Source organism: Pongo abelii, chromosome 13 (assembly GCF_028885655.2).
Source record: "Pongo abelii isolate AG06213 chromosome 13, NHGRI_mPonAbe1-v2.0_pri, whole genome shotgun sequence".
NCBI classification, from domain to species: domain Eukaryota; kingdom Metazoa; phylum Chordata; class Mammalia; order Primates; family Hominidae; genus Pongo; species Pongo abelii.
Window position 1 is genome coordinate 89,587,351 of NC_071998.2, and position 13,761 is coordinate 89,601,111.

At 44.5% G+C, this 13,761-nt stretch overlaps 1 protein-coding gene across 1 annotated transcript in view; it reads right to left on the reverse strand.

Moving 5' to 3' along the window:
- Nucleotides 1-13,761, reverse strand: part of GABBR2 (gamma-aminobutyric acid type B receptor subunit 2) — a 413,665-nt gene that overhangs the window by 254,842 nt on the left and 145,062 nt on the right. The gene's annotated exons all lie outside the window — the stretch shown is intronic.

Here is a 13,761-nt window from a genome sequence, read left to right on the forward strand (position 1 = left end):
TCCCAGAATGAGAAGTTTTATTCCATGGGGTAGAGGGTCATCCAGGATCAGTGGCTGGGGCGGGGCTGGGGCTGCGCATGGGCAAGAGCACCCGGAAGTGAGTGCCGCTGTGTGCCTGTGGAACACACAGACCCAGCTTCTCTGGTCAGCTGCAAACCCGCCACCAACCTGCTAGGCCTCAGTTTCCTTGCCTGTGAAATGGGGAGAATAAGTCCTGCCCTGAATAACTCTGCAGGGCTGTGTTAAAAATAAACTGAGGCCGGGTGCGGTGGCTCACGCCTGAATCCCAGCGCTTTGGGAGGCTGAGGTGGGCAGATCGCTTGAGCCTAGGAAGTGGAGACCAGTCTGGGCAACTTGGCAAAACCCCATCTCTATGGAAAAAAATAAAATAAAATTAGCCAAGCACGGTGGCCATGCCTGTGGTCCCAGCTACTTGGGAGGCTGAGGCAGAAGAATTGCTTAAGCCTGGGAGGTCAATTCTGCAGTGAGCCATGATAGTGCCACTGTACTTCAGCTTGGGCAACACAGCGAGACCCTACTTCAAAAATAAATAAGTAAACACACTGAGAACTTGGATATGAACCTGTTTTATAGGAAATGAGTCCTAGTGCTATAATAGAAGATGAGGAGATGAGGGTTATGAGGCCCACCTGGCCTGCTCCCTCTCCACCTCTTCTATTGCTCCAGCGTCCTCTCTCACCCCCTCACTCCAGCCTTTTCTTTCCCAAAGCAGGCTCTCCTCCACTCTCCTCTGAAAAAGCCTTTCTGAACACCTTCCTACCTCCAGTCTACGCAGGGGGTGCCTCCCCTACTGCACCTCCATCAGACCTTATCACATGTACTGTCATTGCACTCAAGCTGTCATAGAATAAGCACTCAAGTATGTGTTGAATAAATGAATGCATGGACGAATGCAGAGGGAGCAAACTTACTGTGTGGGGTCTCAGAGGGAAAACCAGGGTCCGTGTATAACTGTTTCAGAGAGGCTGATATGGTCAATATGAAGAAGAAACAGTTCACAGTAAGGTATTCAAGAGTGAATCAAAACCTTGCAAAGTACTGAGTTCCCCAGCACTGGAGGTATTCAAGAAGATCCTCAGAGATCATCTGCCAGAGTCACAGAGGGGATTCCCAAATCAGCAGGGAGTTGAATTAGTCAGTGGTGTGCTTTATATCCCAGGGAGCATACTCAGTGATTTCAAGTGAGCCCCAGATGACTATTTTATACCTTAAGAGATATGCTTTCCCTTAATTTGCTTTTATACTACTTTCTTAGTAAATGATACTGATTTTTCATTCATGGCATTTAGATAAAATTATGAGTCAATTTAAGGGAACATACTAATTAAGTTAATAATACAAGTTGTACATGCACTGGCAGAGTCAAGAAAGTGATATGAAAATGATAAAGTCAGGGATACATGGGATTACAGGTTCATCAAAGAGTTTTTTACCAGAATATATGGTCCTCAGAAATAAAAGTCTCCTACCCAAATCTCTATCGCCTTCAATTAAATTAGGTCATAATGTGAATTTAAACAATTATAGAATGAGTTAGACTTTTATTTGGGCACTGGGGAATGGGCACTATCAGAAGTGTCAAGAAGAGAGGGCAGTTACCTTAAGAGAAATCAGCTACATAGAAAAAAAAAGAGAAATAATGGAAATGGCCTAAGCGATAGCTTTGCCAGATTTAGCAACATTTGGGACATTCTTGCACTAAAAAACAAAGCAAAAAACCTTTTTGTGTATCTGAAATTCAAATTTAACTGGGCATCCTGTATTTTACCTGCTAACCCTAAGTAACCATTCAGGCCAGCTGTGGTAAAGAGCTGAACCTATGCAGTATCACCAGTAGGTTGATGGGGGCTACTGAGAAGTGGGCTAAGGGAGTGAAGAATGAGCGTTTAGTGATCTATTAGTTATGTCTACAATTAGCATAGAAGGATAAAATAATACCATGGGCGCCATTTATTTATGTGCCATTCTGGGCTTGTCCAACTCCTCATTTTATACACGGAAGACCAGAAAGAAGGGACTTGCCCAGTCTTGCCCCCGAAGTTCATGGCTGACAGGGCTAAACCCATTCGCTTCTCCACATTGCCTGCTCAGAATCTAAACAGAATCCTTCCAATGCCACGATTATAACTTCAGACTATCCTGAGCAAACATGACCACTCACATCATCAGCCAGGACACCCACAGCCACTCAAACCCTCCACCTGATCCAGTGTCTCATCATGACTACACTGAAATGCCCTAGAATAACACAAAAGATGTGAAACAAAGTCCATTGACACCGAGTTCTGTTGAAGGAGTTGTCACTGTGACAGCAAAGCACTCAGGGATCTGAACCACGTGCTGCGGATAGGGTATCTCCAGGGCTCTCAATAGTACAGTTCTATGTTTGACTCTTCGTAGAAACTGAAAACAAGCATCGTGCTTTATTACAAAGAAGCTCTTTCACTTACTGTTTATTAAACTGCATGGAATTGGACTGAATTTGGTTTTTTTTCTTAGTCTTTCTGTTCCTTCCTTCCCCTTTCTGGGCCTTGGTTTCCTGAAGGAGACTGTTCTAGGTAGTTTTTATTTCAGCTCTAAAATTTCATGATTTTGTAATTATATGTTTAATTAACTAATTTATTTTTATTTTATTTAATTTATTGAGACAGGGTCTCACTCTGTTGCCCAGGCTGAAGTGCAGTGGTGTGATCTCTGCTCACTGCAGCCTCCACCTCCTTGGCTTAAGCAATCCTCCCACCTCAGCCTCCCCAGTAACTTGGACTACAGGCGCGCACCACCACTCCTGGCTAATTTTTGTTTTAGTAGAGATAGGGTTTCGCCATGTTGGCCAGGCTGGTCTCAAACTCCTGGCCTCCAGTGATCCATCCACCTTGGCCTCCCAAAGTGTTGGGATTACAGGCATGAGCCATATGTTTAATTTACAAACCAAAGAGAAATTATTCTGTCTTTGGGCAAGAAAATGAAAATTGCTGAACTAGAGATAATGCCACCAAAAAGGTTTTAAATCAGCCTCTTTCACAAAGAGATTTATTTATTCTAATTGTTTTATGTCTCCATTTAGATATTAGCCTTTTACTTTCAGCTCTTTTTAATCAAGTTCGTTCATTAGTTTTCTCAACAAAGATTTATTTTCTAGAAAAATTATAGATGCATTTATCCTTTGACCCAGAAATTCCACTTCTAGGAATTCATACCCAGTTTACACTGGCACAAATGTGACAATGTGGCCAAGGTTATTCCAAAAGATTGGAAATAATCCAAATGTCCATCAGTAGAGGACTGGCTGTACAAACTATGGTACATCCATACAAAGCAGGGCTGTGCATCTGTAAAAAAAAAGGAATGCCTTTCTACAATGATAATACAGTGAAATCTGGGAAAATTAAGTAAAAAAAAGCAAGGTGCAGAATAGTGTAGACTGCATGCTCCCTTTGCATAAAAAGAAGAAATGAGGAACAAACACACACATATATACTCATACACTCATACACACACGCTTGCTCATATTTTCAATAAGAAAAACTGGAAGGATAAATTAAAAACTAATAACAATGGTCACATTATATAAGGATGGCATGGAACAGAATGGAGAGAGCTTAGATTGGAGCCAAGAATTCTCTGCTATACATTTGACTATGTAATCATATAAAAGTTGTGTATAGTTTTTTAAATAAAATTAATCAACAAGGAGAAAAAAAATTAACCCCTAAACAGTGAAAACAAACCAGGACAAAGGAATCTAGGAATATATTAAGTTTCTAATAGAGTCACATGGAGAAAAATGTGTAAAGAGACTTTTGTACACATTTTCACTGTCCAGCCAAGGAGGACATATTCTTCCTCTCCACTATCCCACCACCCAGCACATGTGCGCGTGCGCATACACACATACAAACACACACACACATACACATACACACACACACACACATATATACACGCACACACACGTACACACAAAATACACATACACACATACACACACACACACAGGCACATTCACAGCTTTTTATTTTGAAAAATATTTAAAGAAGTTGAAAGAATAGTACGAGGAACACTGTATAGCATTCCTATAAACTCAAAAATATTTAAATAAAAATATTTAAAACAAAGAAGTTGAAACAATAGCATGAGGAATACTTTCACTTAGATTCACCATTTTCCACATCTGCTTTCCTCTCTCTCTTTTAAAATATATATAGTATATATTATATTTAGTATTATATATATACTATATAGTATATATATATATATACACAGACACACATATACATATATGCACACACATACACTTAATGATGTTGTTTTTGAAGCATTTGAAATTAGCTTACAAATATCATGACACCTCATAACTAAATAGTTCAGAGTGCATCTTGGAAAGAATGAAATTATCCTATATCATTATAATGTCATTATCACAGTTATGAAAATGAACAATAATTCAGTATCATCTAATGCATAGTCCATATTCAAATTTCTTCAATTTCCCAAAAATGCCCTTTTGTTTTAAAAATTCAGGACCCAATCAATATTCATGCCTTGCTTTTTGTTGGTATTTATTTTATTTTTTCATTTACAACAGGTCTAGGTTGGCTTTATGTGGTTGTTCTTGTTGTTTTCCACAATATGGACTTTTTAAGAATTCAGGCCAGGTAAATTATAGAATGACCCATATTTGTCTGATTATCTGCTCATAGATTACAGTTTAAACACTTTAAAGATATTAAAAATTATATTTTCAAGCTCATTCCACTGAAAAAAAAAAAACAACTGTGAAGGAATGAACCCCAGTAGCAACAAGTATACCTAGTACCCAAATGTTGGTTTCTTAATACAATTTCCTACCAGGAAGAATCAGGGTTCCTTGGAGGAATGGCTGATTCCAAGACTAAGGCAGGTAAATATTAAGTGCTCAAATTAGCAGGGGAAGAGAAACAGAAAGAAGCAGGAGGAGGAGAAGAAAGAGTCAAAAAAGGGAAAGCTGTTCTGGAGAGAAGAATGCTGGCTACATTCAGAAGAATGTAGAAGAAATATAATTAGAAAAGGAGGTCGGGTGCAGTGGCTCACACCTGTAACCCCAGCACTTTGGGAAGGCCGAGGCAGGAGGCTCGATTGAGCCTAGGAGTTTGAGTCCAGCCTGAGCAACATGGTGAGACTCCATCTCTACAAAAAAATGTTAAAATTAGCCTGGCATGGTGGCATGTGCCTATAATCCCAGCTACTGGGGAAGCTAAGGCAGGAGGATCCCTTGAGCCCAGGAGTTTGAGGTTACAGTGAGCTATGATCGTGCCACTGCATTCTAGCCTGGGTGACGGAATGAGACTGTCTCTCAAAAAAAGAAAGAAAAAAAAGAAAAGAAGATTACCATTTTGCAACACCAATATGATACTGAGGCAGGCAAGCATCATAAATTGATGCTAAAACCATTGAGTAAAAGGTTGTGAGGAAATGGGATAGTCATATGGTCTCAGCGTTTCACCCCATAGATTACTTCATAATTACAGAGGGGGAAGAATGTATACTTACAATAAATTTGGAAGATACCACCTTAACCAAGTGATCAAATTTAGTATCATCAATAATAGTTCAAATTGACATCCTGGGCCCCCTGACTTGATGCACTGGGAAGAACACAGCATAAAAAATGTAGTATTCTTGCCAAAACTCATGAATCTAATCATGAGGAAACAAATGACAATTGTGGGACATTTTATAAAACAACTGGCTTGGGTTTTCTAAAAAAAAAAAGATCACTGTCCTGAAAGCCAAAAATATATGGCAACAAAGACAATGCATGTTCCTTGCTTGTGTTCAAATAAATTCCAATAAGGACAATTTTGGGACAACTGGAAAAATCTCAATATGGACCATATATTTGGTAATATTATTGTATCACTGTTAAATTTTTCAGATGTGGTTATATTAGGGTTATGTAAGATGATATAATTGTCTTAGGAGATGCATGCTAATGTATTAGGGGTGAAGTGTCATTGTGTGTGCAAACTAATATCAAATGCTTCAACAAAAAAATCAGTGACTGTGCAAGCGTGTGTGTGTGGGGGAGGGGTGCGGGGAGAGAGAGGAAAAGCAAAAACAAATATGGCAAAATGTAAACAACTGTCAATCCAGATAAAGGGTAAATGATGTTCATTGTACTTTAACTTCTTGTTGCAGGTTAAAGTAACTTTCAAAATAACAAAATTGGAGGAGAATTTTGGGGGAAAGGTAGAAACATAAATAGAGCAGCAAATACTGGGCGTGGTGGCTCACATCTGCAATCCCAGCACTTTGGGAGGCCTAGGTGAGAGGATCACTTGAGGTCAGGAGTTTCAGACCAGCCTGGGCAACATGACGAAACTCCATCTCTACAAAAAATACAAAAATTAGCTGGGTATGGTGGTGTGCGCCTGTAATCCCAGCTACTTGGGGGGCTGAGGGGGGAGGATTGCTTGAACCTGGGAAATGGAGGTTGCAGTGAGCTGAGATCATGCCACTGTACTCCAGCCTGGGTGACAGAGCGAGACCCTGTCCAAAAAAAAAAAAAAAAAGAGCAGCAAAAACACTGTCTGCATTAAAAATAATGTCTCCAACTTACTGAAATACAGTACACTTAATGTATTTTTGAAAATCTATGAATTCATGATGCTACTTACATTAAAGAGAAAGATTGAGAGCACCGAAAACCAAAATGGAAACCAAAGATTCACAGGGGTTCTCCTGGATTCTGGGCCATAAGCTGGGCTCTAAGGTTCCCCCCGCAAACAAAGAAGATGCTGCCTCAACTTCAGAGAGAGAATGGTAACTATCAGGCAAGACTGCACTGAAGGAGGAAGTGAGCATGCTGTGGGCAGCGGGGGTTACGGATGCATCCACCGGAGGCATGCCCTGGAAAGGCTTCCCAAAGAAGTGGTGCTGAAGCCTTCTTGTTAGCGTGGGCCAGCGGATTGGGCCAAAACAGCTTTGCTGTGCCAAAGGTCCCTGTGCCCAATCCTCTAGGAATGGGCCCAGAGTCTCAGAAGACACCCCGGATGTGAAGGAAGTCATTCCCTGATACTTGCAAAGCCAACACATCATGTTAGAAGAGGCTAAGACAGTACTATGTAATAGCTTTTATGGGAACGTGGGGAAAATTGAGAAAATTATGCTTAAATCAGCATTTATGAATGTCTAGATCGTTATCTAACCTAGGATTGTTTTTCTCAAGTTGAACCCTTCCCACTGTATAAGGCTCAATCTCTTCATCATGGAAATAATAAATAATGTAATCGTCTTAGGAAACAGATTCAAAGCAAAAGTCTTCTGTATAATTCACAACTAATGTAGACTATGCTCTATTTAGAAAAAAATCAGCTTATTCCTTATAAAACCATCCAGAGTAGGACTACAAGTACTATTCTTGAAATACTTAGCATAGTTATTGATTTTCACCAACAACCAGTCCATCTATTTTCTGAGTTTGAAGGAATCATTTATTTTTTATACACAACAAGTTACTGAATGAGTAATAAGTTTAAAAGTGCTATGTATGCATGTGTGTGTGCATGTGTGGGTGTGTGGGGGTCATGAATGATTTACAGGGAGAACACAGCCTGTGTCAGGGGACACGTACTGCCTGGGTCCTCCATGGACGGGCAGGAAGTTCCTTGCCAACACAGCTGGAGAGGGAGGCAGAGACCCGGGGTCTAGAGCCTCCACGGCCCCCAGAGAGGCCACTCTTAGAGGCCTTCGGGAGACCTCACCTTGTGGCCTGCTTACAGCAAGAAGCAGGGCCAGACTCTACTTTCTTTGAATCTTATTTTCCCCAATCTGAGAACAGGCCTAACTGGGATGACTCCTGCTCTTCAATCCCAAGTAGTACAGTGAGGGTTACATGATACTGTGTGACAGGCAGTATAGACTTGCGGTTGCAAGCAGGAACTCTGGAGCCATTTAAGAAGGGCAATCCTTTGGCAAGGCACTAAATCTCTTTGTGCCTCAGTTTTCTCATCTGTGAAATGAGGAGAATAACAGCCTCTTAGGGTTGGCATGTGAAGTAAATGAGTTAATTTATGCACAGTGTTTAGAACCATGCCTGGCCCGTGGCAAAGGCCATAGACATGTTACAAATTGGTTTTGTAACAGGCCCTACAGGTGTGTCCAGTCACAATTCCTGAGCACCTACTTGAGGCAAGGCCCTTGGGGTACTGCTAAGACTCAGATGAGCAAGGACTGTCTGGGCCTGAAGGAGTTGTTTGGCAGGCGACACTGAAACCTCATCAGGGATTGTAATATATTGAGGAATGGGCAAAACAAAGGAAGTGAGGAAAACGCTGGGTACCTCCTCCAGCTGGGACCAGGGTTGGGGAAGACTAGGAAGCCTTCCTGGAGAAGGAGGTAAGACTTGAAAAAAATATCAGGAAATACAGAGGACTGAGCCGGCGAGGAGGGGGAGCAGAAACGGCATCATGCAGTGAGAACAACATGGGCAACAGCTCTTGAGCTGTGGGGAGCAGGCTCTATGCCTTAGCATGAGGGGAAAGGACCAGATGGGGAAGGCCACCAGAAAGGCTGGCACCACAGCTCTCTGCCCTACCTGAGGTATGACTTTACACAGGCTGCATCAGCTCTCTGGGCCTCACTTTCTGAAGAAGGGGTGTCCTCCACCTGGAAAGCTCTGGTGGAGATCAAGAGACATTAAAGCTGAAGGCCTGGCACAGCTGCAAGGCTGCTCCTCTACTCTGTGTGGAGTTACGTGTGAGTGGCCTCAGCCCCTGAGTGCTTGCCTGGTTCCTTCTCACAGCTTCTAGACATGGAGGGGAAACCAGGCCTTATGAGCCCAGGGAAATCACATGCAGAGGCCCAAGAGGGATGATGCCAGGCTTAAGGCAGGCACTGATGGCTCTGAGCCAAAGGGCATAATGACACGACATTATCAAGGTTATCAAGGCCCATCAACTGGTCCAACCCACTCCTCTTACACAGGGGCCCACAAGGAGCAAGAGATACCCCAAGACCACATAGCTCATCCCATGGAGGTGACCTCAGATCCCAGGGCTCTGCCTCTACCTGCAGAGATAGGCCAAGATGCCACCTGGGTGACTATGTCCTTGAGTGGATGGCCACAGGAGGAAGAAGGAAGGCAATGCACCAGCATCCAGGGTCAGCATAATGCCACTACCAAGCCCCAGACCAGGAACCGAGGCTGGAAGAGGCTAAGCAACCTGACCCAGGCACCAGCTAACAAGCACCAGAGCCTGGATGTGAACCCCAGCCTATCTGCCCAAGCCTGAGACGTGTACCCGGTATTATTGGTATGTTGGTTCTCTGGCCCTCCATTTGCCCATCTGCACAGATGGGCACACCTTACCAAACACAACACGGGACGGGGCAGTCAGTGCTATGCCACCACATGCACCTGTGTGTCTGTCCGCAGAGCACCTGCCCAGCGGCTCAGCAGGCATCTTCCCAGTCTCACACTCTAAGGCAGTGGTTCCCACCCACGGCTGTGCCTCAGAATCACCTAGGGTGCTAACACACAGCATAGAGGACGAGGCGCCTAGAAGTAGGACGAGAGCTGGCAAAGGTGACCAACTTGTCTCGGCTGGCCTGGGACTTTCCTGGTTTGAATACTCACAGTCCTACTTCCTGGGGCACTCTCAATCCCAAAACAGGTATGATTGGTCAACCTATGCCTAGTGGGTTTTTGTATTTTACCAAGTTTCCAGGGGATCTTGATACTCATTAAGTTTGAGAACCACCACCATAAAAAAAGCCCATTTTTAGTCAATTTTCCTCAACAAAATAGTAACCTTCACCCATCAATTACAGGAATGATGTTTTAAGAATAATATTGATGGCTGGGTACAGTGGCCCACACCTGTAATCCCAGCACTTTGGGAGGCCGAGGCGGGCGGATCACGAGGTCAGGAGATCAAGACCATCCTGGCTAACACTGTGAAACCCTGTCTCTACTAAAATTACAAAAAATTAGCTGGGCACGGTGGTGGGCACCTGTAGTCCCAGCTACTCGGGAGGCTGAGGCAGGAGAATCGTTTGAACCTGGGAGGTGGAGCTTGTAGTGAGCCGAGATTGTGCCAGTGCACTCCAGCCTGGGCGACAGAGTGGGACTCCGTCTCAAAAAGAAAAAAAAAAATTTAAATTAGCTGGGCATGGTAGTATGTGTCTGTAGTCCCAGCTACTCAGGGAGGCTGAGGTGGGAGGATCACTTGAGCATGGGAGGTCAAGGCTGCAAGGCCCTGTCAAAAAAAAAAAAAAGAAGAAGATGATGAAGAAAAAGAAATAAGAAAGAAGAAGATTACATGCCTGCTGGGTGCCCAGCACTGTGTGACACATTTATTATTTCTATCTCTCATCCCAACCTTATTAGGTTTGTGTTAATCCCATTTTACATGTTTGTCCCTGGAGGGAGCTCATTTTCAAATTCCCTCTCCAGTTCTTTCTAGACGCAATCTGTAATTCCAGACTCAACTCTATGTAATCTGCAGTTGTGCCGATCACTAGCAGCACCAGCTGTACCATAAGTAGCGCAAGTGATTTATTTATTTAGAATGAATTATTTACAGCCCACATATTCCCAGAAAAGGGTTGAAGTGGCTGGCGGTGAAAGACGCATAAACAATGAGGCCATTGGAGTTACATGTTGGGAACTGATACTACTTTAGAGACCATGATCTTGAATTAAAAATAGGGGTCAGAACCTTAAATTGAATCTTTCACCAGGCCAACAGGAAAGACATGGGGTGGGTCCTTGCAGGAATAGATTGGTAACCGCCCTGCCCTCGATAGCATCCAGCCCTTCTTTAACCTACCTCTGCTTCTCTGAAAACCAGAAAGAGTGCGTGTGCCCTCTAACAGCTGCCTGGGGCTTCTTTTGCCTCTCCTGTAAGTTCTCTGTTTTAATTTTACTGTTCTGAATCACATTCATGGTCGGTGATAGTTAATTTCATCCACACAACTTTAGATCTGAAGACAAATGGAGACCTATACATTTTCAGGGCCCGGGTGGCATCACAGTGGCGGTAACATCACCACCTGAGATCTTAGTGGGCCTGACGGTCTGCAAAGTGCTCCCACATGCTCCAGCATCCCTGTCCCATCTAATGCTCTCAATAGCCCCAGAAGGGTGGACAGGATTATCTCCTTGATACTGTGAGTTCAGTGAGGCTCTGAGGGGGCTGCTAATTTGCCTAAGTTCCCTCTGTCAGTGAGAGGCATCAGAGGGAAAATGACTCGCAGCTTCGGAATTCCAGTCCTCTGTTCAGGCTCCTGCATCAAACTGCCTCTTTGCCATGTCTCCCTCTCTTGGGATGGTGGTGTTGGGTGGTGGATTTGCACTGCTCCAGAAGAGCCTGGGAGAGTATACAGCAGGCGCCACACTTGTTGAGTGAGAGAATGAATGAATAAATATAGCATCAGTCAGTGAATGAATGAATGAATGGATGGATGGATGGATGGATGAGTAAGAACAGAACCTCTCTTCCCCTGAAGATCGGTGGGTGCTGCCAGGATCCATGCAAGCCAGGCTGGATGCAGGGACCACGTCTCCACCCCTTCCACCAAAGGAGTGGGGGTTTGGATCATGAAGGGCAGTGATACCCCAGGCCAACTGAAAGCTGTGGAGTGAACCTCCTCCTCCAACCCTCACACACATTATTGGGTCCCTGTAAGTGGGACCAGGCACGGAGAGACTAATCAGACATGTCCACTGTCTTTAGGGTACCACAGTCAAATGGGGGGGGCAGAAATGGAGACAATGATAACACTGTGGTGTAGAGACAATCCTGTAACAAGGGATGCTGGACACATGGTGTAACATGCCCAGAGGCTCGGAAGAGCCAGCAACTCACTTGCCAGCTCCCACAGGCTGGACATGGTTTTCAAAGTGAAAAGGAGAGGGTGGGCCTGCAGGAGTGGGGACCACTCAGGGGAAGGCTGGGGCCTTCAAAGAGCACAGAGCAGCTGAGCAGCTTCAAGGGACTCTGGGTGCTGGAGCTGGGAGATTTGGGGCAAATGAGGTGGGAGGGGCAGGCACCAGCCAGCACTTTGTCCGCCATGGAGCCTGCCACATGCTCCCCTCTCCATCACTCTGGCCTTTGCAGTGGCCTTCAGCTGCCTCACAGCCCTGTGTCCTAGGAATGCTGTTGCCGTGGCCACCATGGGTCCCGCTTCAAGCCAACTCCCAGACTCCTCTGTCCTGAAAACCCTTCTGTGGGTTCCTTCTTCCTTCTACCAACTGTATCCAAACAAAAAGCTACCAAGCTTTTCCTCACCTCATGTGTGACATGCTGCCCACTTTCAACACTAGGCTTGACTGCACTGGGCATCGGATGACAGCCAGGAAGGACCCTCCAAAGTCCCCAGGTCCTTGGGGTCTCTTCTGCCCTCTCTGCTTGGCCCATAGTGCATGCCCTTAGCATCATTTCTCCTCTTTCCTTTCTTCTTGTTTTTAATGAATCCAGAAGGTGGAAGCATCTCATAGATTATTAATGTGCTAAATGGCCCCCCTGGAGACCAGTGCAAAGAAATGGCTCCAACCCGTGCTGGATTACTGGCCTCTATTCTCTTTCTTAGAGAGCAGCAGCAACAGTTTCCAGCTGTGCCTCATCGTACTGTTGCTTCTAAATGGTTTCCAATCAAGGCTGCAGGCTCACTTGCATGTTCTGTGGAAGGGTGTGGCAGTCACATGGGCCAGGTTGTGGCGGGATTCTGGCCTGGGTGGGTTTTGACTGTTGGGGGCTGAGAGGCAGACATTGTGCGTACTTTGAGCATCTTGCTGAAGAGCCCCCATTCCATCCCTGACTCCTTATTTTCAGAGTCTGCAGTGTCAAAGTAAAAAACCCTGTTGTCCCTGCAAAGCATTAAACTCCAATGGCCGTAATCAGAGATCTGCTTCTAGCAAAGGAGTCCTGGGCATCATAACAGCAGCTACCGGATTACAGTTTATAAAAGCGCTTTCCCTTGGAGAAAAAACAACTGCATAAAACATAGAAGGCAGGATTGCTATTCCCATTTTACATAATAGAAAAGTGAGGCTAAGGGAGAGAAAATCAGACCATGGCACATGCTGCAAAGTGCTGGAGGGTGAGCCACGGAGCCCAGTGTTGCTGTTACTGTGAGACTTTGGCAAGGCCCCTACCCCATCTGGTCTCTGTTTTTCAGTCTGTACAACAGGGAGACTGGACCTAATGCCTGCTAAGCCTCTACCACCTCTGCCATTCCATGAATCTACCTCAAATTCCACAAGCCACAGCTAAGCAACAAGAAATCTTTTGATTTCTCAGACAGCCTACAGTTTAATAAAATAATCATTTGAGAAAATCATGTCAGATCACAAAATTTCTGTTCCTATGAAGTAAAATGGCATTGACTGACCATTTAGAATGATGCCAGAATCCAGTAAATAGCAAAAGGCCTGATTTGGGCGTTCTCACTGATTTGTTTTTTAAATGTCAAAACCAGGCATGCTTTCGAGTTTTCAGAAATCAAGTCCTAAACGTATTGGGACTCCATTGCCAATACCTCTACACACACAGAGTCAACATCCTCCCATCTGAAAGTCATCCTTGCCTCCACTCCCTCACATGAACTTCTCCAAGGAGACAGCCCCATGACACAAGCCGAAATGTTCCTTCCCAGGAAGGTCCTTGTGGGGAGTGCCAAGGTGGGCCACAAGGCAGGGTGGGCTGTCGAGGGGCGGCTGGGGACAGCGCTGGGAGAAATGCATCTACAATTTAATAA